Raw genomic sequence first — 27,926 nt, forward strand, 5'->3', positions numbered from 1 at the left:
TTTTGTATGGAAGGTTGTTCATGCTAAACCGCATAGTTTTAGAAATATTGACGAAAAACGTAAAAAACTACGAATTTACCGCTTTCTCCCCCCTCTCCCCCCAAACCCGGCGCTCAAAATGGTGTGACTTTTTTCTGAAAGTTATGTGGACCATATAGAACAATTTGGTGTTAAAGGATAACTTTCACTTTGGATGTCTGGGTTATGCCATCTTTTGGATCAATTGTATCAAACTAAAAATAAAAAGCAATGGCGGATAGACGGATGAAATGGTGGAATAACCCCCACACACAACAAAGTCCAAAATTAAAGAAAAAAATTGTTAAAGACACATAAAAATAATATTAGTTGGGATGAAATTCAACGCATGAAGTTGAATGCGCTTCAATTCATGAAGTTGACAGACAAACTCAACCCAATAAACCTGCTAGTTAGGAAAATTAAGGGAACTTAATGCATATTTATTATTATTTATGGCAGTTTAGGTTTATCCTTTTTATGCCTTTTGGTTGGTGATTCATTGGAAGTACCCTTCCCCCCAGGGGCAAATGTCTAGATCCACCACTGAATAAAAGTAGCAGAACAAAATGATGATATTCAAGTATAGTTTTTCTACTCTTGTTTATGTTAGTCCAGTGTTTTTCAATCTTTTTGATTTTGCGACCCCTTTACAGGTTGAAATATTCTGGCGACCCCCTGGTGTCATAGCAAGCCAAAGAAATAATTTAATTAAAAACTAGAAACGTTAGGTAATAACTTTTTTCTGTTTTGGTACATTTATCTTTTATTCACGCGGGCCAAAAATTAAAGAACAGCCAAAATTTTGCTTTGCAATTTGACGAATCTACAGGTGTTTCCGACTGTGCACAGTTTGCGGTATTTGTGCCCTTTGAAGCAGATTACAATCATGAAAGAAATCTTGTTTTGCAAAGCACTTCCTGCAAACACTACTGGCCATATTTGGACGATATGTTTTTAAGAAGCACTTGCAACTACAATATTGATTGGGAAAAATATATCGCTATAGCGATGACGTTAAAGCTATGAATGGCAAAAATAGGGGGCTCATTGCAAAATAAAATCGATAATGCCAAACATATCCTAGACACACTGTTTTTTTCATCGGCGGGCTCTAAGGTAGTACCTTCTAATATAAATAACGTGCTCAGTGGTAATAAAAATTTTAAATTCTATCAAAGGCCAAGCTTTGCAAACCCGGCTATTCAGGATCGTTTGTGAAGATATGGACTCGCCTTATCAAAATCTCCTTTATCACACAGATTTCAATTGGCTACCCAAAAGAAAGGTATTGATAAGAGATCTGGAACTGAGAACTGAAATTTTTAATGTTCTTAGAAGATGCAAAATCTAAATATACTTACTACTTACGGTTTTTCTGACCCTATTGGCTGTTGAAATTAGCATTTTGGCAGATCTTTTTAGTCACCTTAACAATTTGAACAAGAACCTTTAAGGAAGAAGAGAATATTTTAACAAAGATAAAGTAAAAGCATTTCACGCAAAATTTCGTTTGTGGTCAACCTCTCTGCAAAACAAAATGTTCGAGTCTTTTCCATGTATTCAGAAGATTGATGAAGATAATGCAACAGGCCAAAGTTTTGCAGTATCGGCTCACATTCCTTGCATTATACAGAGCTTGCATAATTTACAAGAGCAACTTTTGACATACTTTCCAGAGTTGCACTCTGAAGCTGACAATAGGCGTAGATGGATTCTAAACTCTTTGTTGGAAACATCAGTAGATCTGACTGATGTCAATAAAAAAATGAAAGAATATCTTCTAGATTTAGCTGCTGATGGCATGCTTATAATAGAATTTTATTCGCAAAGTGTCGACGTATTTTGGATAAAAATAAAACACCAATATCCAGAGTGGCAAGGGAAGTTTTTAAATTATTAGTGCAATTCGCAACTGCATACTCGTGTGAACTGACATTTTCTTCAATAGTAGACATTAAAACTAAAAAGAGAAATAGACTTCAATTAGAAAATGATTTGATTAGTGACCTTTCAAAAATACTGCCACAATTTGATAAACTTTTAAAAAACAAACAAGCACATCCTTCCCACTATAATTGTGTTTTAAGAAACTCAACTTTTTCTTTTAGTCGGCGACCACAAATTCAAAAACACTGTGTTAGTCTGTGTTCTGTACACTTTTTATTTTTCCTGGTGTATATCATTGAACAATTACACACCTACATGTTAATTTCGGCTGGAACTGAAAAGACAACGAGGCATACACGTTAAATAAGTTACCATCGTGTTTATTGACACACACTAATAGTGCCCCTACCGATGTTTATAAACACTCACGGTTCATTTGCTTTTTTTTCAATTTTAAACACATAAAGCTCTAGCTCTCGGTCCGATGAACTTGTCCCGCTCTCCCCCACGTGTATAAAGTCTTTTGACCTGAAGGAACGTCTAGTCTGCTCCATTCTCCCAGTCGACGACCGGCCTTTAGAGAACACTCCGTGTGGCCAAAACAAAACGCCACGCCACGAGTTGAACCACCGAGAAGGGGTGGAAGACCCATGTCGTCTGATGGTATTTCAGAGACAAAGACATTCCGGTAACTAACGGAATTGGCTTGCTGATATTAAACTCAGATTTACCTTACTTGATACGAAATTTGAATGAAATTATTAATAGTACAATAGCGATAATCTACGATAAACTGTAAAGTGGATAGTCATAAAGAGAATAATGTACTTCGACCAGGATTCCATTTTGAAAACCACTTTCTTGTTACATTCATAATAGGGCTGATCTGTGAAAAAACGTCTATTTTTGGATGTGAGAGGTGGCATTCGGATTTTTGCAGATAAAGTTAGGTGACACCTTCAGTAATAATAATTGATTTATGCTCCTTCTCAAACATGCCCGGAACATTAACAAAAAAATTTAAATATTTAAAAATTTTGAAAAACATCGATTTTTTTCTACTTTATTTGCTTATAACTTTAAAACGATTCGTTTTGGAACAAAGTCGTAGAGAAGTAAAATAAAGATAATTGAATTTTGTGTGATATACGACTGGTTAAAAATGTCTTAAATTATTACCCTTTCTGCAATATAGCAACAAATACAAAATAAGGGGGCAAAATAAGCCTGTTGTTATTCAATGTTTTTTAATTACTTTGGTGGCACTTAGAACCTTAGTAATTCGCTTAGAAAATTCTTATTACATACTTAAACCGCCTACCAAATTTCATTAACATCAACTTAATAGATTTTGCATAATAAATTTGCAATCTAAATTTTTTTTAAAAAAGTTCAAATTTTTTAATAACTTTCTGAAGAAAAAGTAGTCCATTTAGAAGTTGGCGAATTTTTTTATATACAAAGAGGCGCTCTACCTATCTAATACACTTTACAGAATTAAAATCGGATTATTTAAGGGACCTCAGCAATGTTTTAAAATTATAAACAATTTTTTGGCTTTATAAACAAATAGCTTTGTTTAAAAATTAATTTTTAGCAATGCAAATAATCAAAACCGGTATAATTTGACTTAAACTTTCAAATTCTGTCAGAAGAATTGCTATTTTATTTTTTAATCAAAAGTTATTCGGGTTCAAAAATTGCAATTTTTCGATTTTTTGAAAGTTCAACCGCGTTTATCTCGAAAACTATGCATCCTATGAAAAAACTTGTAAGAACATTTTTTTGCTTACAATGACCCAAGAAATACAAAAAAAAATGTTTTATTTTGCAAAAAATCGATGTTATGTAATTCCTCAAGTTCTTTATTTATAACAATCTTATCGACATCCGGATCAACTGTTACCCAAAAAATTCGTGTTCTACGTGTCAAAATACATAAAAAACTTGCGTAAGTCCATCTAAATAAAGGAGGCCGTTGCACCCCCTCCTGACGACAGCACTAATTTGTTTATAAGCCAAAAATTGTTTATAACTTTAAAACATTGCTGAGGCTGTTTAAATAATCCGATTTTAATGCTGCAAGGTGTATTAGATAGTTAAAGTGCCTGTTTATATGAACAAAAATTAAAAATTTTTAAATGGTCTACTCTTTGTTCAGAAACTTTTTAAAAAATTTGAACTTAAAAAAAAATAGTTGCAAAATGATTATGCAAAATCTATTGGGTCGATTTTAATGAAATTTGGTGGACGGTTTAAGTATGTTATAAAAATGTTTTAAGCGAATTACAAAGGTTCCATGTCCAAACAAAGTGGTTGAAAAACATTGAATAAAAACAGGCTTATTTTGCCCCCTTATTTTGTATTTATTGCTATTTTGCAGAAAGGGTAATAATTTAAGACATTTTTAATCAGTCGCATGTCATACAAAATTTAATTATCTTTATTTTATTTTTCTACGACTTTGTTCCAAAATGAATCGTTTTAAAGTTATAAGCAAAGAAAGTAGAAAAAATTCGATGTTTATCGAAATTTTTAAATGATTTAATTTTTTTATTAGTGTTCCGGGCATATTTGAGAAGGAGCATAAGTCAATTATAAATAACCATACTGAAGTAAAAACTTCTTTTGTATATTGGTATAAAAAGTTTTATTAAAAAACATAAAAGTCCTCCAAAAGGATTTGCAAAACGTTTTCAATCTGAATCAGATCATCCTCAGTGCGTTCTGCTTCACAAAAGAAACTAGCAACTTATTTAAAAAGGTTACATCGATATAAATGGTTTACATAACAATTAAGTGATATTTGTAGCGACTCCAAGTCGATGTTACAAGATGAAATGTGCTAGGAGTGCTCAAAGGGCAACATGGTTCCCTGCTCGTTAAGAACTCGTGGTTCTTGCCAGTTCAATGGACACAGACCAACTGAACCATTGAACTGGCAAGAACCACGAGTTCTTAACGAGCAGGGAACCATGTTGCCCTTTGAGCACTCCTAGCACATTTCATCTTGTAACATCGACTTGGAGTCGCTACAAATATCACTTAATTGTTATGTAAACCATTTATATCGATGTAACCTTTTTAAATAAGTTGCTAGTTTCTTTTGTGAAGCAGAACGCACTGAGGATGATCTGATTCAGATTGAAAACGTTTTGCAAATCCTTTTGGAGGACTTTTATGTTTTTTAATAAAACTTTTTATACCAATATACAAAAGAAGTTTTTACTTCAGTATGGTTTTTTAACTATGGTATACAGCCAGCTACGGGGACTTTCCCATTGATTTTAATTTCAATTATAAATATTGAAGTTGTCACCTAACTTTATCTGCAAAAATCCGAATGCCACCTCTCACATCCACCTCAAAACAGATCCGTCCTCGTCTTTAATGTAAATACTATAAAATGTCTACTATATTTTGTACTTTTCGCCGCATTTCAATGAAAGTACCTTATTTTGTTAGGTCATGCTTTGGGCACCTTTGGGTGAAAAATTTGAGTAAAAAACACTCACGCGCGGCATTTTTAATATATTTTTTAACAATTCTTTTTATTATATTTTATATTTTTTTTATTTAGTTTTTTTTTCTTTTGTTTTTTATGTATTTTTTTGTATATTTTTTTTACTACGCTAAGACCTAAACCCGATTCAACCTCTCCGAGGTTTAGATCTTCTTAGTAACTTTTTATTTTATTTTATTATTTTTTTTATAATTTTTTTTTATTCTTTTTTTTTCTTTTTTTTTCTTTTCTTTTTTTTAAAAGTAGATGAAGAACTAACTGACCCAATTGAAGCTGGTAATGGGATAAGACAGGAAGACTCCCTGAGTCCTCTATTGTTCATCCTGATCATGGATGAAATAATAAAAAAAAGTAAGAACAAACAAACCAAATGGGAGAAAAACAACTTAAAATAATCTGTTATGCAGACGACGCAATACTAATCTCTCAAAGTAAAGATGATTTACAACGTATGCTGCACCAATTTAATATAACCGCTAGAAAATTTAACATGTTAATTTCCCCAAAAAAATTCTAAATGCATGGTTATAACAGCAAATCTAATAAGGAGTAAATTAGAGCTGGATGGTCAGATAATAGAACAAGTAATGGCGTTTAAATATCTAGGCATCACACTATCTAGCTACGGAAGGCTCGAAACAGAAATGGAAGATCAAGTGAATAGAGCAAACCGAGCCGCAGGTTGCCTGAATGACACAATATGGAGAAATAAAAATATCAGAAAAGAAGTGAAAGGCAGAATTTACAAAACAGTCATCAGACCAATAATGACATAGGCGGCAGAAACACGACCTGATACAGAAAGGACAAAAATAATGCTCGAAACAGCAGAGATGAAAACACTCGAAAAATCGATGGTAAGACACTATTGGACAGTGGCGTAACTAACGCCAAAGCAACCAATGCGGTGCATTGGGGGGCAGGCCTTAGGGGGGCGCAAAAAAACATATTCTTGAAAATTTTCTACGAATAGGGGCGCATGGGGAATACTTGCATTGGGGCGCAGTCAGACTAGTTACGCCACTGCTATTGGATAAAGGTAAAAGTGCAGATATACGAGATGGAAGATGGACAACATTAATAACTGGGTGAAAAGCAGAAGAGTAGAATGGAACGACCACATAAGCCGAATGACAACAAATAGAGCAGTAAGGACGGCGAGAGACGGTTCCCCAATAGGAAGACGATCAGTGGGAAAACCACGAAAACGATGGAATATGGAATGACAACTTACTCGAGGTACATTGAAAAATAAGACAGTCATGTCTACACAAAAAGAAGAAGAAGACTTTATCTCTGAGCATAAAATACTATTGCACGGTTGAGTCTGGTAAAAGTAAATTTTTTCCCTAAAAAATTTTTTTGTTTTGTGTTTTCAACACACTAGATACGTTCAAATCTACACATTCTATCAGTAAATTAATTAGAGTAGCAATTCTTAAAATGTTTAATGATTTCTTGTACCTTGTCCTCCCTACAGGGTGTCTCAAACTTAACAAAAGAAAAACATTTTTCTTCTACCATTCTACCCTGTATAAGCTCAAAAAAGAAGTTTGAGTAAACATTTGTCCAACAGTGTAAATTTTTGTACATTGTAGTAAAATCAACTTTTAAAATGAGCATTTATGGTGGTGGAAACATTTTGCGGTTAAGTTTATGTTATTTGCATTTCGATTTGTGTACAGGTATTATACGGAAGAGAAAGAAATATATAATTACGTCTCTAGAGAAACTATCGGTGCCACTATTTTGTCGTAGATGTGAACACTGGCAGAGAAATGTAATCATAATGAAAGTAAATTAGAAGTTCATCGACCCATCTACTAAAATGCAGTCTATCAGATCTAATCTCGACTGAAAAATTAATATTAATTAGCTGAAAGTCGTTTTGGGGCCTATGGCCTCCGTGTTTTATGGGTGATAGATAACAGTGTATGGGACAATTTGAATAATTTTAACCGATATTTGATGGAAAGTTATTTGCTTGTGGCATCTTTACTGGTTTTTTTTGTATTTTACAATTTTGAAATATGTATGTATGTTCAGTAACAGAAAATTTAACTTTTATTTAACTGTTGCGGCTTCCAAACAGTTCACAAAAAAGCAAGAAACAATTGTTACAGGAGTAATAATATTAATAATATATTATTACGGGGTCTATTTCGAATTTTAAGATATGTGGTTCTTTTTCGTCATTCATTTCTTCTGGATTTACGTCTTCAATATTGTATTCACTTCTTGTACAAGTGTTTAGTATTTTTCGAGATTCCTAAGTATTATCAGTTATACGTGGCTTATGATTTGTTGAAACCAGTGTAGTGTCTTTTGTATCTTGATTATTCTGTCTTTGAGATGATCCAACCAGGTCCGTGAACTCAGCCCGAAAAAGTCGGGAAAAAAAATGTGATCGATGGCATTCGATTGTCCATTGATTGTCCACCATTTTATTTCGTTAGTCCACCCATCAATTCTTTTTTATAAACAAAAATTTTTTTTCGGGCTAACTTCACAAATCCACAAATTTTCGAATATTAAAAAAAAAACTCTTGCTATATTGTTTGTCCATCGTTTGTCCATGTTTGTCCCCCACATAATTTTTTTTGTCCACCCTCTGATATTTTAAAAAAAAAATTTTTATATATATAATATATTGCTTACGGATAATAGGACAGTTCCGCCGAAAAAGTACTTCAGACATTAGAATGAATGTTTATGCGGGAGCAGAATCTTAACTACCCATTTGTCTATACCCTCGCAGCGTTTGTCCAACCCCTTAATGTACAAAACAACCCCCTTGAAGAATTTATTTTTTTTAAATCTCAACCCGGGCCAAATTCACGTCCGCTTAAAAACGCATTTAAACGTTATTTCGGTTCAGAATCACAACTACCCGTTTGTCCACTCCTTCGCAGCGTTTGTCCAACCCCTTAAAGTGCGAAACCAACCCCCTGTTATTTGTAATTATTTTTGTTATTTTTTAATTCGGGCTAACTTCACGTCCGCTTAAATGCGTGTTTAAACGTTAATTCGGGGACAGAATCTCAACTACACGTTTGTCCACCCCTTCACAGCGTTTGTCCAACCCCTTAGAGTGCGAAACAACCCCCCTGTTAATTGTAATTATTTTTTTATTTCTTAATTCGGGCTAACTTCACGTCCTCTTAAATGGGTATTTAAACGTTAATTTGGGGGGCAGATTCCCAACTGCACGTATGTACACCCCTTCACAGCGTTTGTCCAACCCCTTAAAGTGCGAAACGACCCCCATGGAGATTGTAAATATTTTTTTTATTTCTTTATTCGGGCTAACTTCACGTCCGTTTAAACGGGAATTTTAACATTAATTTGGGTGCAGAATCACAACTATCCGCTCGTCCACCCCTTCGCAGCGTTTGTCCAACCCCTTAAAGTTCGAAACAACCCCCCTGTTAATTGTAGTTATTTTTTTATTTCTTAATTCGGGCTAACTTCACGTTCTCTTAAATGGGTATTTTAACATTAATTCGGGTGCAGAATCACAACTACCCGTTTGTCCACCCCTTTGATGCGTTTGTCCAACCCCCCTGTTAATTGTAATTATTTTTTTATTTCTTAATTCGGGCTAACTTCACGTTCTCTTAAATGGGTATTTAAACGTTAATTTGGGGGCAGAATCCCAACCACACGTTTGTCCACCCCTTCACAGCGTTTGTCCAACCCCTTAAAGTGCGAAACGACCCCCATGGAGATTGTAAATATTTTTTTATTTCTTTATTCGGGCTAACTTCACGTCCGTTTAAACGGGTATTTTAACATTAATTCGGGTGCAGAATCACAACTACCCGTTTGTCCACCCCTTCGCAGCGTTTGTCCAACCCCTTAAAGTGCGAAACAACCCCCCTGTTAATTGTAATTATTTTTTTATTTCTTAGTTCGGGCTAACTTCTCGTTCTCTTAAATGGGTATTTAAACGTCAATTTGGGGGCAGAATCCCAACTACACGTTTGTCCACCCCTTCACAGCGATTGTCCAACCCCTTAAAGTGCGAAACGACCCCCATGGAGATTGTAAATATTTTTTTATTTCTCTATTCGGGCTAACTTCAAGTCCGTTTAAACGGGTATTTTAACATTAATTCGGGTGCAGAATCACAACTACTTTATCGCACTTTAAGGGGTTGGACAAACGCTGCGAAGGGGTGGACAAACGGGTAGTTGTGATTCTGCACCCGAATTTAATGTTAAAATACCCGTTTAAACGGACGTGAAGTTAGCCCGAATTAAGAAATAAAAAAATATTTACAATCTCCATGGGGTTCGTTTCGCACTTTAAGGGGTTGGAGAAACGCTGTGAAGGGGTGGACAAACGGGTAGTTGTGATTCTGCACTCGAATTAATGTTAAAATACGCGTTTAAACGGAAGTAAAATTAGCCCGAATTAAGAAATAAAAAAATAATTACAATTAACCGGGGGGTTGTTTCGCACTTTAAGGGGTTGGACTAACGCTGCGAAGGGGTGGACAAACGGGTAGTTGTGATTCTGCACCCAAATTAATGTTAAAATACGCGTTTAAGAGAACGTGAAATTAGCCCGAATTAAGAAATAAAAAAATATTTTCAATCTCCATGCACGTTTTGCACATTAAGAGGTTGGACAAACGCTGTGAAGGGGTGGACAAACGTGTAGTTGGGATTCTGCCCCCGAATTAACGTTTAAATACCCATTTAAGAGAACGTGAAGTTAGCCCGAATTAAGAAATAAAAAAATAATTACAATTAACAGGGGAGTTGTTTCGCACTTTAAGGGGTTGGACAAACGCTGCGCAAGGGTGGACAACCGGGTAGTTGTGATTCTGCACCCGATTAATATTAAAATACGCGTTTAAACGGACGTGAAATTAGCTCGAATTATGTAAGAAATAAAAAAATATTTTCAATCTTCATGGGGGTCGTCTCGCACTTTAAGGGGTTGGACAAACGCTGTGAAGGAATGGACAAACGTGTAGATGGGATTCTGCCCCCGAATTACCGTTTAAATACCCATTTAAGAGAACGTGAAGTTAGCCCGAATTAAGAAATAAAAAAATAATTACAATTAACAGGGGGGTTGTTTCGCACTTTAAGGGGTTGGACAAACGCTGCGAAGGAGTGGACAAACGGGTAGCTGTGATTCTGAACCTGAAATAACGTTTAAATGCGTTTTTAAGCGGACGTGAATTTGGCCCGGATTGAGAATTAAAAAAAATAAATTAAAGTCTTCAAGGGGGTTGTTTTGCACATTAAGGGGTTGGTCAAACGCTGCGAGGGTGTAGACAAATGGGTAGTTAAGATTCTGCTCCCGCAAAAACATTCATTCTAATGTCTGAAGTACTTTTTCGGCGGTACTGTCCTATTATCCGTAAGCAATATATTATATATATATAAAAAAAATTATTTTAAAAATATCAGAGGGTGGACAAAAAAAATTATGTGGGGGACAAACATGGACAAACGATGGACAAACAATATAGCAAGAGTTTTTTTTAAATATTCGAAAATTTGTGGATTTGTGAAGTTAGCCCGAAAAAAAATTTTTGTTTATAAAAAAGAATTGATGGGTGGACTAACGAAATAAAATGGTGGACAAACGTGGACAATGTTGTTCTGAAGCTATTTTCTTGTGGCATTTTTACAATTTTAACTATTTAGAATGGGAAATAAGCCACAATATTATTAAAAAATGATTTTTATTAACGTTTCGACGCCCAAATCGGGTGCCGTTGTCAAAATACAAAATACTATTAATATAAACAAAAATGTTGTTGCTTAGTAAAAAAATTCTTCTAATAATTTATTTAATTTGACTCATTTATATCGGCAATTCAGATACATATGATACATTTTAAAGTAGAAGACTTTAAAATGATATTGCCAATATTTATGAGTTGCGTTCCTGGGACGACTTTATTGAAAGATAGTTCATTCGATTACATGAAATCAAACCCAACTCAAGAATATCCGTCACAAAAAAATCATAGCATGTGATCTGTCTTTAAAAAGACAACCACATGCAACGGTGACATTAAAATTCTCGCGTTAGAGATCTCATAGTAAATCACGAGGGAAAACCAGGAAAAAGAATATAATAATATAATGGAAAAGGAATATAATAACACCCTGCCTTTCCTCGATGTTTTAGTCTTAAAGAAGGATACTGGATATGAGACTCAAGTGTATAGAAAACCAACACATACCAACAGATATCTCAATTACAAATCAAATCACATCAACGTTAAAAAGGGAATCATAAAATCCTTATATGATAGAGCCAAAATTACTTGTTCTAACGAAAATTCCTTTTTAGAAGAAAAACAATTCTTAACATCTGTTTTATTAAAAAATGATTATCCTTTATCGTTTATAAATAAGGAATTGTCAAGATTGGATCGAATGGAACAGAACAACATAGAACGGGATCCTACAACATTCACAAGAAATAATACGAGGAAAATATCAATACCATACATAAAAGGACTATCCGAGAAACTTAAAATAATAGGAAATAAATTCAACATTTCAACAACATTCAAAACAACCAACACATTGAGATCTATTCTATCTAAAACTAAACCTAACAATGAACAAGAAAGGACAAAGAATTGTATTTATAAAATACCTTGTGAATGCGAACAGTTTTATATAGGTGAAACATCAAGACCATTAAACGTTAGAATAAGTGAACATCAATCTTATATTAAAAATAGAGAATTTGATAGATCTCAAATATGTCAACACGCATGGGATAATGAACATAGAGTTCAGTGGAGAGATTCAAGTATAGTCCTGAAAGAAACAGATAGTAAAAAGAGAAAAATCAAAGAAGCGGCTCTAATTATGCTAAACGAAACCAATTGTGTCGCAAATTCCTCGGTGGAATGCAGTAGGATGTGGATACCCATACTGAAAGAGGAAGTCAATAGAAAGAAAATACCACAATTAGTAAGTCAATAGTCGAGTTAGTACATATTTTATATTTTAGTATTACTTATATACCCATGTATTATTGATATTATTTATAATTTAAACAAAATTATAGTAAAGTCAGAATTTGGTATTAATTTTGAGAGTAAATTAAATGTAAGACCAAATACTTACGATGTCCGGATAGTATCACGAGGTTTTTCCTGGTTTTCCCTCGTGATTTACTATGAGATCTCTAACGCGAGAATTTTAATGTCACCGTTGCATGTGGTTGTCTTTTTAAAGACAGATCACATGCTATGATTTTTTTGTGACGGATATTCTTGAGTTGGGGTTGATTTCATGTAATCGAATGAACTATCTTTCAATAAAGTCGTCCCAGGAACGCAACTCATAAATATTGGCAATATCATTTTAAAGTCTTCTACTTTAAAATGTATCATATGTATCTGAATTGCCGATATAAATGAGTCAAATTAAATAAATTATTAGAAGAATTTTTTTACTAAGCAACAACATTTTTGTTTATATTAATAGTATTTTGTATTTTGACAACGGCACCCGATTTGGGCGTCGAAACGTTAATAAAAATCATTTTTTAATAATATTGTGGCTTATTTCCCATTCTAAATAGTTAAAACGTGGACAATCAATGGACAATCGAATGCCATCGATCACATTTTTTTCCCGACTTTTTCGGGCTAAGTTCACGGACCTGATCCAACCCAAGTGTTTTCAGTGTCACTATCTACTTGATCTAAAAAAAGATGTTCTAACTCTTGCTGGAATTCATCGATCTTTGATCAGTTACATAATTTGAAGGTATATAAGAACAAAAATAGGAATTGACGATCATCATCATTCTCTTTGCCTTATTCCTATGCGGGGTCGGCTTCCCTAATATTGCATTTCTTCATACAATTCTATCTTGGGTCATATCAATATTAATCCCCTTTACCAACATGTCCTGCCTTATCGTCTCCCCCAGGTCTTCCTCTCCTACTCCTTCCATAAATCTGCACTTCAGCTACTCTTCGTATTGGATGATTAACGTCTCGACGTTGAACATGACCAAACCATCTCAACCTATGCTCTCTCATTTTGGCATCAATTGGTGCCACACCTAGACTTCCCCTAATATACTCATTTTTAATTTTATCCTTTTTTGTCACTCCACTCATCCATCTAAGCATTCTCATTTCCGCCACATGCTTCGTTGTTCCTCTTTCATTTTCACTGCCCAACATTCAGTTCCGTACATCATAGCCGGTCTTATGGCTGTTTTATAAAATTTTCCCTTCAACTTCGTTGGAATTTTCCTGTCACACAGCACACCACTCGCTTCCTTCCACTTCATCCATCGAGCCATAATTCTACTGCACGCATCTCCATCTATTTCTCCATTACTTTGTAATACCGATCCCAGGTACTTAAAACTATTGCTTTTTACAATCAGTTCACCATCCAAAGATACCATTTTATTTGTAGTAACTCCATCTATAAATAAACATTGCAAATACTCTGTCTTTGTCCTACTAAGTTTTAAACCTTTTTCCTCCAGAGCTTGTCTCCACTGTTCCAGTTTTTGTTCTAAGTATCTTTCACTATTTCCTACTCCTACTAACACATCATCAGCATACATTAAGGACCATGGAATGTTACCCTGTAGTTTCGCTGTTATCTGGTCCAAGACTAATGAGAATAATACGGACTAAGCACCGAGCCTTGGTGCAATCCTACTTTCACATGAAAATTATCAGTCTCTCCCACACCTGTCCTAACACTAGTCGTTACTCCCTCATACATATCCCTCACAATTTTTACATATTCACCAGGGACTCCTTTCTTATTGAGTGCCCACCACAGAATCTCTCGAGGAACTCTATCATATGCTTTCTCAAGATCAATGAATACCATATGAGCGTTTGTTTCTTTACTCCTGTATTTTTCCATCAACTGCCTTATAATGAAAATTGCATCTGTTGTTGATCTACCCTGCATAAAGCCAAATTGATTCTCGGATATTTCGGTCTCTTCACGTATCCGTCTATCAATTACTCTTTCCCATATTTTCATTGTGTGGCTAAGCAGTTTTACAGTCCTGTAGTTTGTACATTGTTGTATATATCTCCCTTGTTTTTGTAGGCAGGTACTAGTATACTGCTTTTCCATTCGTCTGGCATTTGTCCAACTTCCATAATTCTATTAAATAAACCTGCTAGCCCCCTTGTTCCTGTCTCTCCCAATGCTCTCCATACTTCCCCAGGAATATCATCTGGTCCTACCGCTTTTCCTTTCTTTATTTTTTGAAGCGCTTGGAGCCACTTCCTCGTTTGTTATTTTGGTAACCATTGCTGCTACTGTCTCCGTTGACTCTAAAAATAGCAATTGACGATCATCCATTAAAAAGTGAGCAATTTCAATTACCTAGGATGATAATAAAACTTTATAATACAGCTTACAATACTTACTCAGTTCTATAGACGTGAAAGATGGATAATGCCACAAAGATCTAGAATCTAGAATCCAAGCTAGCAAAATGAGGTCTCAGAAAATTGAAGGTTATTAAAAGACTGATAGACCGAGAAAAGCCCGATGTTCTCGGCCAAATTTACTTGATTAATGGCGGAATAAAGAATAAAGAACAAAATAGAAACAACAAACATAAAGGAAGAGAAGCCCAAAGAAGATGAATTTTAGAACGCTCTTTGAAGATGTGAAGTTTGTTGCCAGAACAGACAACAAATGGCTAAACGTTATACTGAAGAATACTAATGACTAATGAATAACGTGTTGAGCTAACGGAAGACTACACTAAAAATATTGAAGTTGAAAAAAATTTGTATTTTCTTTGTTGGACCAGGTAGTTATCGACCAATCCTGGTATGTTGCAAGATATCTCCCGGTGTGTAAGCTTTTATTTCTGTGCTGGATGCGTGTACATTTTGGGACAAAGAAAAAATCTGACGCAAGAGAACACGTAAATAGACGGTTGGACTGACATCTCGCTGAACGACATACCTACTACCTCCATTTACTTGATCAATTCTAATCGTTCTATTTTTGAATTTTTGTATATAGTTAATAGTTCTCGGTGTCCTTCACATATAAACACACAACAAATCGTAGTTTTTGTTGAATTTTTGAGGATAAGTTGGTGATAAATATTTTTATACCTTGGCAATTCATCGTGTCTACAAGTTATTCGAGATATCGACAGACATATACTATACTATGGTACGGGAGCCACTAGCGAAGCGTCCATGTACTGTTACCATTGGTAACAGTTAAAAATCTTGCAAATAAATATTTTATGACTAATGTGAAATAATTCCATTTACCTATATTTTTACCAATAGAAATATATTATTATATTATGTGTTAATAGTACCTAATTCAGTAAATAACCAACTACTCGTAGACACACGAAAATATTGGCGAGTTTATGTGACTCACTTGCACTTTAAAGCGTCATTTTCACGCTACGTCTTATTGTACGTTTTGTGTGTCATGCAAAATGTACGACAAAACTTACGATTTGTGCAGTGTATAACAAGAAATGAAATGAATCGAAATGAAATCCAAGGTCAGATCGAAGATATGATTGGAAAATCATAAGCACCGGACCCCACTTGCGATTTGTAGTAGTCGCGCGATTGTTTTGTAGCGAAGATTGAACACATTGTTTGAAAAACGTTAATATTTATCTATACATTTGACAAAACGTACGTTTTGTCGTACGTTTTGCATGACACACAAAACGTACAATAAGACGTAGCGTGAAATGGACCCGTTATTATACTTTGTTACCAGTTTCATTTGTGGTTACAACGGTTACATACATCCTCGCTGTCGCTCGGGACCGGCTAGTGTCTGAAAATTTTGAAGGAGCGGCGGCGTGTGTATCAGTAGTCCTGTTACCTGTTACCAGATTTGGATTTGGTTGCAGTACCTATAAAAAGTGTGCGTGCAGTTAACCATGGATGAGTGTCGCTGCGTAATCGATCAGCTACTTGAAAAGTAATTCTCCTTGTATAATTTTTAAGAAAAACATGAGATTATTGAAAATGGAAGATCTGTTTTAAACAATTTTAAAAAGGAATCAAAAAAGTAGTTCGATAAGTATTTTAAATTTAGTTGGTACAGTGAAAATCCTTGGGTTTTCTATATAAGATTTTTTCTTGACTAGGGTATAAGTTCATCTTTGAAAAAATGATTGATTTCACATAAAAGTCTTATACAGATATTTGAAAGTTCTAAAGCAGCGTTTAGTCGCAGCGATAAATGTGAGCAATTTATTGTGACGATAAATTGCTACGGCAATTTATTGTGACGATAAATTGCTACGATTTATTGATTTTTTTAAAGCTTGTTTAGACGCTGCGATATAATATTGTCGCGATTGATTATAAATTGAAACAACTCAATCGTTACAATAAATTGCTCGCATTTAACGCAGCGTCTAAACCAGTGATAAATCGCTGCGATGTACCGTTTACACACGACGATAAATTGAAACAACTCGATCGTTACGATAAATTGCTCGCATTTATCGATATCAATGGCGTTGCTTCAATTTATCGTTGTGTGTAAACGGTACATCGCAGCGATTTATCGGAATTGGATTGTAGTTGGTATCGGATTGCATCAATTTATTGTAACGATCGAGTTGTTTCAGTTTATAATCAATCGCAACAATTTATCGCAGCGTCTAAACAGCTTTAAAAAATCAATAAATCGCAGCAATTTATCGTCACAATAAATTGCTGTGATTTATCGCAGCGTCTAAACGCCACTTTAGATGCCACAGATGATTTTGCTTTGTTTTTTTTTAAGTTATTCTTATAAGTTATACTTCTTTAGGCACGAGGGTAAATTTTTACATTCATTGGCGCATGCGTACACCGACAGTATATTAGTCAATTATCGTTATATAATATGACAGTATATTTAGTCGCTCAAACGTTATACGGGATCGTATTGGGTGTTAAAATCATCTGTCAATAATTCTTGGAGATTATGGATCAACAAATGTTGTGTATATTAGTTTTTATTGTTGTGATGGCAGAGAAAAAGGCAAGTTTATAATTGTAGTGACTTTTTAAATACTTTAAAAAACGACAGGTACGTAATACCTAATTGTAAATGTTTCAGTATCCTAATAAAAATTGCATAGGTACCTACCTATTTGCAAAATTTAAAATAAACCTATCAAAACAGCATGTAATGCTTTGATTTACATAATTTGATTACCATCAAAATTTCTGTCAATATTCACCTAATATATTGTTTTCTTACTCTATGTTTTGTTGTTCAATATTTCAATATTCTACAAAAATCAAAATAATTTGGTTAAATTCAGAACTGTCAAAAGTTTAAACCGTTTAAATCGTCGATCTTCCCACAGGATGCAGGTGTCGTTGTGGGTAGAAGTGTAAGATGAATGAATTCCAATACTAACTGCGCAAACATAAGCGAGTTCGAATCCCAATAGAAACTTTTATTTTTTTGTTTTCTTTTTGAAGTGAAAACTTCTTTAGGGACGTTGTGCGATTTTTGGATAGGGGAAAAGCATTGAATTCGCGACCGTCATCGCTTATGCTATATATTATTCTTGTATGTATATATAAATTGTATAGAAGTATGTATTTAAATTTAAAATAAATGTAAAACCTATTTTAGGATGGGGAAAAAGGATTTATTTCGCGACCGTCATCGCGACCGTCATCTCTTCGGCGAAATAAATTTTGCACGTATCTATATTATGTGTATCTATACATAAATTGTATAGAAGTATTTAAATTTAAAATAAATGTAAAACCTATTTTTGGATGGGGAAAAACGATTTATTTCGCGACCGTCATCTCTTCGGCGAAATAAATTTTGTACGTATGTATATGTATTGAAGTGAAAACATCTTTAGGGACGTTGTGCACTTTTTGGATGGAAAAAAGTATTAAATTGGCGACCGTCTTCGCTTCGAAGAAATAAATTTTTAAAGTGAAAATTTCTTTAGGGGCGTTGTGCACTTTTTAGATGGGGAAAAAGTATTTAATTAGCGACCGTCATCGCTTCGGCGAAATAAATTTTTAAAGTGAAAACTTCTTTTGGGGACGTTGTGCACTTTTTAGATGGGGAAAAAGTATTGAATTAGCGACCGTCATCGCTTCGACGAAATAAATTTTTGAAGTCAAAACTTCTTTAGGGACGTTGTGCACTTTTTGGATGGGAAAAGTAATAAATTAGCGACCGTCATCGCTTCGACGAAATAAACATTTGAAGTGAAAACTTTTAGGGACGTTGTGCTCTTTTTGGATGGAAAAAATTATTAAATTAAAAAGTATTAAAAGTATTGGACCGCCATCGCTTCGATAAAATAAATTTTTGATGTGAGAACTTCTTGAGGGACGTTGTGCACTTTTTGGGTGGGGAAAAATTATTAAATTAGCGACCGTCATCGCTTCGACGAAATAAATTTTTGAAGTGAAAACTTCTTTAGGGACGTTGTGCAATTTTTGGCTGGGAAAGAGTAATCAATTAGCGACCGTCATCGCTTCGATGAAATAAATATTTGAAGTGAAACTTCTTTAGGGACGTTGTGCAATTTTTCGACGGAAAAAGTATTAAATTAGTGACCGTCATCCCTTCGATGAAATAAGTTTTTTAAGTGAAAACTTCTTAAGGGACGTTGTGCACTTTTTGGATGGGAAAAAAATATTAAATTAGCGACCGTCATCGCTTCGACGAAATAAATTTTTGAAGTGAAAACTTTTTTAGGGACGTTGTGCACTTTTTGGATGTGAAAAAGTATTAAATTAGCAACCGTCATCGCGACCGTCATCGCTTCGACCAAATAAATATTTGAAGTGAAAATTTCTTTAGGGACGTTGTGCACTTTTTGGATGGGGGAAAAGTATTAAATTAGCGACCGTCATCGCTTCGACGAAATAAATTTTTGAATTTAAAATTTCTTTATGGACGTTGTGCACTTCTTGGATGGGGAAATATTATTGAATTTGCGACCGTCAGCACTTCGCTGAAATAAATTATGTACACGTATATAAATTATGTGTATGTATACATAAATAGCATAGGGCAAACACATCGCGTATATGATATAGGTATAGCACTTCTGTTTGGATGGGGAAAAAGCATTGAGCTCGTAATCTATATACTATAAGAAGTTTTCACTTCTGTCGGCACTCCCACGAGTGCCTTCAATTTTTTTATACATTTTATGATTGTAAGTAGATATATTTATTATATAATTTTTTTTTCAGAAAATACGTATTTAGTTAAAAAATTTTCCGGCAATTATTGTGCAGAAATCATTTGTGGCATTTTTCAATGTGTTTGTGTGTGTTTTATTCTTTTATTTTTTTAATTTTTGGTAGTTTTAATAAAAATCTTTGAAAAGTAGTAAGTATTAAAATTAGTTTAAAATTTAAATAAAATATAAATAAACTGTTTAAAGTATATTAATTTCGTTGAAATCATTATATAATAGAAGTATAACTTCTTAACGTGCGTACAAAGTACACACACATTCTTTTTTTTTTGACAAGTTATAAATTATTTTCTGCCTTCAAACTGTCTCATAAATTTTAGAGAAAAATGTCAAATAAAAGCTATAAGCTATAGATTTTGAAAAGATCTCTGATTTGTGAGCTTCTAAATTAAAATACATAAACAAATGGCCGAAAAAATTGTGAATCGTAAAGTACCTAAAAAAAATCTTTTCACTTTTTGAGATTGTTTAAAAAAACAAAGCAAAATCAGCTGTTGTATGTCTTTAGTAATTTTTCATCAGCTACCCCTCATTTACCTTTAAAATTTACCACAGACAGACTGGTCTACAGTCCCTGGCCATATGGACCGGGATAGTGTGGTGACGTCAAAACGTCAAAATTTTTCCAAACACATTGTGTCTAGGTATACGCTAGCGTGTACGCAAATAAAAAAGTTACGTAGAATTAAACGTCATAACAAATATTTTTCTATCAAACAAACACTAAACATATCAAAATAGCGTGTATCGAAATATACAGTCACTGCCCACACTAAATAGTCACTAGCTTGATGAAGTTTAACTTTTTTATTTGCGTACATTTTAGCCTGTACCTAGACACAACGTGTTTGGAAAACTTTTTTTGACGTTTTGACGTCACGACTATCACGGTCCATAACTATGACCACCTATGAATTTTTATAGAAATCAACTATTTCTCTAAAAGTATAGGTTTATTTAAAAATTATTTTAAATTTAATTTTGTTATGTAATGTTACTGTTATACATTAACTATAATATATTTAATAATAAACAGCAATAAAATATTTGAAAATATTAGATATTTATATATTTTTTTTAGAACTTTATTGAATTCCTGATTAATTCATTGTCATTGTCAACAAAAGTCATTGTCACAGTCGAAGTGAGTTGATGTGTATAGTATTTTTACTACAAAAACGTTATTACGTAGGTCAAAATTTTTGACGTAAGAGAACTGTCAAAACATTAGAATGTGACTTTTCATTATTGCTATGTTTATTATAAATACGGCAATAATGAAAAGTCACATTCTAATGTTTTGACAGTTCTCTTACGTCAAAAATTTTGACCTACGTAATAACGTTTTTGTAGTAAAAATACTATAAAAAGTGCTCCTCAAAATCCTGTCTTCTGTTGGTAAATACTTTAAAATAAATATTGATTTTTATATCAAAGGAAACTGTATGAAATTCTGTACAAGATCCATTGTTGAATTTTCCAAATTGTGTCTTCTGTGCATCAATTTGATGTAATTACTTCCTGCAGAATTTATAAACATATAACAAAAACTGTAAAACCTCATTAGCAGACAAAAACTCGATTTATTCAAGTTCCATAGGCCAGTAGTTGAATATAATTAAACAGTAACAATTATGGTCAGTAAATGTTCAACTTGTAAAAATTCTTTGGAGGATGAAGACAAAACCGCTACTTGCGATAGCTGTCATTTAACAATGCATGCCACCGATAATTGCACTGGTCTATGTGCATCAGAATTGAGAGCTGTAGTTATCCAGAAAAAGACTCTAGTATATTTTTGTCTTGAATGTCGATCGGCATTTAAGAAAATACCTGTTTTATTGCAACAGATTGACAAACTAAACATAGAAGTGAATACCATCAAAAATGATATTAAGCAGTTGAGGAAAGAAAAAGATAAGGAAACCAAGGAACTAAAAAATGAACTTGAAATATTAAAAAGCAATTTAAAAGGGAATAGTTCGTCGGATGAAAATACTCTTGCAGAAATTTATGAACGTCAACAACGCTCAAATAATTTGATGATCTTTAATATGCCTGAATCCAACAACGATATGGAAGCAGTAAAGTCAGTTTTTATGAAAATTACCAATGAGCCCATACCTATTCAAAAGGCTGTTAGAGTAGGAAAGAAGAATAAGTCTGGTAACAGAAGCCTTAAAGTTGTCTTACCCAGTAATTATGATGTCCAAACTATATTAAAAGGCCGTTCAGCATTAAAAGGTTCGCATGTATTCATAACTCCTGATCTAACTCCAAAACAGCAAGCTTATGAGAAAAATATGAAGACGCAACTACAAGACCGGACTTCCAAGGGCGAACAAAATTTAATAATTAAGTATATTCGTGGTGTACCTCAAATTGTTACAAAAAACTAAGTTTTAACCATCTTCATAAGTCTCCTTTTTCTATCTTTTATCAAAATTGTCGTGGATTGCGCACTAAACTTCGTGTTATTAGAAACAATTCGCAGGGAGTTTGTTATGATATAATTATATTTACTGAAACTTGGTTAAATGACCAAATATTTGACTCAGAACTTGATCTTACTGATTATGTAATATATAGAAAGGACCGTTCTCACCTCACTAGTACTGCGAGCAGAGGGGGGGGGGGGGGGAGTTCTAATTGCAGTGCGCTCATCTATCCCTAGTAGACTGCTGGAATCTTTTCCAGGTATAGAACAAATATATGTGGCTGTTGGCAGTACTAATTGTCCGCTTATTGTGGGAGCGCTTTATTTTCCTCCTAAGTCTGCTTTAGAAAAATATATCTCTTTCAATAACAGCATCGATAATCTTTCAAATACATTTCCCACCTCTCATTTCTGTATTGCAGGGGACTTCAACCTACACTGTACTTGGTCTCATGATAATTTTTGTTCTACGGCAATTTCTGCTCCAGACATTCCTTTAATCGAAGAAGATGCTATAAATATTATGAATCATATATGTTCCTATCAAAATCTTTTCCAACGCAATAACATCTATAATAATGTAAACTCATTACTTGATCTAGTTTTGGTTCATGATGAAAATTGCATTGTCGCAGAAGCTGATGAGGGATTAGTTGACCCCGATAGTTTCCACCCTCCTTTATGCTTTAATTTAAACCGCGGAGATGTTTTAACTGATGAAATGAAAGCTGAAGGCTTTTTCTACGACTTTAAATCAGCAATTTTCAAGGTATTTCTGATTACTTAGACACAATATACTGGGATGAAATTTTCAGAGACAAAAGTTTAGATGATATGGTCAATATACTTTATGATGTCTTATATGGCGCTATCGATGTTTATGTACCAATGAAAAAGTTTTATACCGGCAATTTTCCTAAATGGTATACCCGAGAGTTAAGAAACTGCATCATTGCTAAAAAGAAAGCTCATAAGAAATTTAAAGTGACCAGGTTACCTCAAGACTATAATGAATTTTCTAGATTGAGGTCGATATGCAAGTCCTTATCAGGTCAAGCATACAATCAGTTTGTAGCAAACGTTGAACATACACTTCCTAGTAACATTAAAAGCTTCTGGAGGTTCGTAAATTCTAAAAGGAACAATAATAGCATTCCGAACACTTTAAACCATAATGGCCAAACCAGTTCCGATGGTCCTACCATAGCCAAGATGTTTGCTCAGTACTTTGCTGCAGTATATAGTGAGGACGAATGTCCTATTCCAAATAGTGCAAGGGCTAACACTAGTTTCAACATTACTGGTTGTGACTTATCTATTTCAGAGGTATATACCAAATTATCCCAGCTAAACATACATAAGGGTCCAGGGCCTGATGGAATCCCACCCAAGTTACTGAAATACTGTAGTTTTAATCTTGCTCGTCCCTTATTCTTTATTTTTCAAAAATCATTACAAACGAGTGAATTCCCTCCCGTTTGGAAAGTTAGTTTTATATCACCGATATTCAAGAATGGAGATAGAAGCGGGGTACAGAGCTACAGACCTATTAGTATCCTTAATACTATACCTAAACTATTCGAGAGTTTAATATGTGACAAAATTAAGCCTACTATACAAAATGTAATCATTGAACAACAGTATGGTTTTGTTATGGGGAGATCAACTGAAATGAACTTGTTAAATTATACCTCCTTCTTAAATGAAGCATTGGAAAGTAAACAACAGGTAGATGCGATTTATACAGATTTTTCCAAGGCATTCGATAGAGTCAACCATACGTTATTGTTACATAAGATCGAACAGTTGGGTTTCTCTGATCCTCTGCTTAGTTGGATTCGAAATTATCTATTAGATAGAAGGCAGATAGTTCGTATTAAGAATTATTTCTCTAATGAAATTATAGTTACATCGGGTGTACCTCAAGGCTCCCACTTAGGACCTATCCTTTTTAATTTATTTATAAATGACATAAATAAAAGCTTCAATTTTGCTCAATTTCTTCTATTTGCTGATGACCTTAAATTATTTCACATAATTACCTCTGATTTGGATCACTACAATTTGCAATCAGATCTTAATGGTCTTGTGGAATGGTGCTCACTTAATGGTATGGACTTAAATGCAAACAAATGCCATGCTATAACTTTTACTCGACTAAGACACTTTGAGAATAATTCTTACTTTATACGGGACACTAGGTTACAATTAGTTGACTCAGTTATAGATCTGGGTGTTATTCTTGATACTAACTTAAATTTCAACCTACACATTAATAGCATGGTTTCTAAGTCATTAAAGATGCTTGGCTTTGTTAAAAGATGCAGCTATGACTTTACGACTGGTCGTTCTTTAAAATTTCTTTATTGTTCTTTGGTTAGACCACATTTAGATTATGCATCATGTGTTTGGTCACCTCAATATAACTGTCATATTAATAAAATCGAACAAGTTCAGCGTAAATTCTTACGTTATTATGCTTATAAGATGCATCTCACTGGTCAAAGTTATGAGTCTTTACTGCAAATTATTCGACTTGACTCATTACAGAGTCGTCGTCAACATAAAGATCTTTGCTTCTTATATAACTTAATTCATGGTCATAAATTCTGTATCCCACTTTTAAATAAAATTGGTCTACATGTACCTTCAAGAACCACCCGTTCTGTGACCACCTTCCACGAGGTCATTAACCGCACAAATTATAGTTCAAGTTCCTATCTCTCTAAAACTCTTAAATTAGCAAACACATTATCTCCGCAAATTGATTTCTTTGTGAACGACTTTACTGCGTTTTCCACACAATTATATTTATACTTAACTTAATGTTCTAATTTCAAGACTGATTTGTCAACTACTGTTATTGTCTTTGTTCTAGGATAAGTTGTATTTGTCAATTTCAAAATGTTCTAGCTCTCAATTGTTGAATGAGAGCAAGTAAGTTTATTCTTTATTATTGTTTGTTATGTATTTACCAATTTTGTATCTACTAGATCTTATTTTTCTAATTTGTGTGACATTTTAATTGTAAAAAATTTTAATTGTATCATGTACTAATGGACTTCGGTCCGTAAATGAATAATAAATAAATAAATAAATAAATTCCATAAAAAATATTTGGAAGCTTTTAAACTGAGAAATTTCCAGTGAAAAGGTCACCAACAAACTTGTTTTGATTAATAAACTAATAAATCATTGGAACCACAATGACAAATTGAGGAAAAGTAAAATTAACTGGATTCAAAGTATGCCAAGACGGGTAGAGATAGTGCAAACACTCCTGACCATGGAGCTGCGCGAAGGCGGAGTCAAAATGTCAAAATTCACGGAAAGACAGAAAGGTTCTATTGTAGATACAGTGCGTTTTGCATGGAAGTGGGGACTAAACCAAATTTCGTCTACTGCGCTGTGGTCAGGAGTGTTTGCACTATCTCTACTAGCGGTAATCAAGTTAAAGGGGGCTCAACAAAATATTAAAAAAATATACATGTGTAATATGTTCAAATGTTTTATTGCTGTTTATTATTAAATATGTTATATATAGCAATAAAACATTTGAAAATGTGCCATATTTATATATTTTTTTAAGGCTATGGGTACATAATTCGCAAATATTTTACGGCTATCCCTACCTTTTCTGTCTTTACATGGCAAATTACGTTTAGTAAAATTCACACTGGTATGGATATGTACATATTACTAGAATGTCATTCTTCTTGACAATGTCATAACTAGCTTAAAGAGATGGCTTTATTTGAATGTTCTTGGATAACTGTTATTTTTTGTATAATTTCAAATTATTAATTCAGTTAATAAATGTGATAATTTTTTCACTAGCTATGTATTCAGTGATTGTAATAATTTATATGTACCTACAACAAAAACTAATACTCAATCGAGAAAAGAGGAAAAGTGTTGAAGTGATTTTTTAATAATATATTGTTACTATGGAACGCTTACAATTTTGAACATCTTTAACCACAAAATACTTGGATCACAGAATATATCTTGATGTATTCTCTGCTTCTACCTTCCATAAATAATACACAATAAATAACTTTTTATAAAGTTCACCTCTTAAATCAATTATTTATCAAATACACTAATATTCCCGATTCATGTCAAATAATTATTTAAAATTGTCACTGATTGTCAGTGTCTGACTGACAATATTCTATTCGACTAAGTGCGTTGTATGACAAAGATAGATTTGGAAAAATTACCACGGACATTGTGTTCATTTTTTTCGAATCCTGAAAAAACCAATAAATATTTTTGAAAAATCTAAACGCAGAATGAAAGACTAAATTATTACCGAGGGCCGAAAGTCCCTTAGAATATATAAAAAGTTTATTTTGAATGAGATATTTGAAATTAAAAATAACACTAAATTTTCTCTTAGTTTTTCACCCCTGTAACTTATTAAAATAAACATTCTAGAAGTTCTTAGGGACTTTCGGCCCTCGCCAATAACGTAATCTTTCATTCTGCGTTTAAATTTTTAAAAAATACTTATTAGTTTTCTCAGGATTTGAAAAAAATGAATCCCTATTTGAATAGCATTGCAGCCGAAAAAACGTACCGATCCTCTTAATATTTTGTTGGGCCCCCTTTAACTTTGGTTACCGCTAGTCATATTTTGAAAGCAGTTAAATTCACTTTGCTTCAATTTGTTATTTTGGTTCCAATGATATATTAGTTCTTTAATCAAAACAATTTTGTCTGTGACCTTTTCACTGGAAATTACTGATTTTAAAAGATCCGAAATATTTTCTATGCGATTAAGGTCAGGAACTCAACAAAATATTAAAAAATATATAAATATGTAATATTTTCAAATATTTTATTGCTGTTTATTATTAAATATATTACAGTTAATGGATAACATTAACATTACATAAAAATATTAAATTTACAAATAATTTTTAAACAAAATATACTTAGTTGGAATAGTTGATTTTTATAAAAATTCATAGGTGGTCATAATAATATGGCCAGGGACTGTATAGTCCTAGACCTACATGACGTACAGAGCTTACAAACTCGCAAATAAATAAATAAAAATGTTTTTCTACTAATAATATATGCGAAGTCCAATCTCTTCCTACATGTTAAATGTTAAAGTTTATTTTTTGACTTCAACAACTGACAACTAAGTTTTTATAATTCAAGTATTTTTGCCTTTACCTTAAAACGTTCGTCCTTGGTTAGCAATCTGTCTTGCATAATTTTACTAAACACATGTAGGCAATCATAGAAAACATTCCTACTTATTCCACTTCATCGTAAAATTAATCTAGCTGCTACGTCTAATGCCTAGACTTTTAGTTTAAAAATAATTTTGGCTACAGTTAGTGATTATCAAATAATTAATCGTTTATTAAACACTTAAAAGATGATTTAATGTTCAAGAACATTGCGTAAAAAGAAGCACAATATGCGTTATAATTATAAAAAACAGAAGCAACCAAACAAAGAAACAGAACCACAGTATTGTTCAACAGATCTTCATGAATGGATATGTATATAAATAAAACAAAGACAGCTCGGATTATCGTGCTATTTATTTATATAATTTGTAGACAAAATGGCACCCATTTATCATCAATTTTAATCCATTAGAAAGAGTGTATTTACCTTTTATCTTATCGCCAAATTCCTCAGCAAAAACCTCTGATGCTATATAACAACACTTCTACAAGAGTTTTTTATGATTTGATTACACATTATGAAGATTTGTGGAAAGTTTTATGCACTGGGCAAAAGAATTGTCACTTTGTTATTATTACACTAGTTGACAGGTCGCAGGTTTACTCAAAACTAGTCAGCTGT

The 27,926-nt window shown here is 33.4% G+C and overlaps 1 protein-coding gene across 2 annotated transcripts in view; it reads right to left on the bottom strand.

Moving 5' to 3' along the window:
- LOC114334081 (protein FAM214A) overlaps positions 1–27,926 on the bottom strand; it is a 232,822-nt gene extending 204,896 nt beyond the window's left edge. Inside the window, exon 1 of one of the 2 annotated variants that reach the window (XM_028284099.2) lies at positions 27,732–27,926. The gene's annotated coding sequence lies outside the window, so the exon portion shown is untranslated. Of the gene's footprint in view, positions 1–27,281; positions 27,301–27,731 lie in introns of those variants that run through there. The other variant, XM_050649958.1, reaches the window with a different exon arrangement.

The sequence above is a fragment of the Diabrotica virgifera genome, chromosome 4 (assembly GCF_917563875.1).
Source record: "Diabrotica virgifera virgifera chromosome 4, PGI_DIABVI_V3a".
Classification (NCBI taxonomy): Eukaryota; Metazoa; Arthropoda; class Insecta; order Coleoptera; family Chrysomelidae; genus Diabrotica; species Diabrotica virgifera.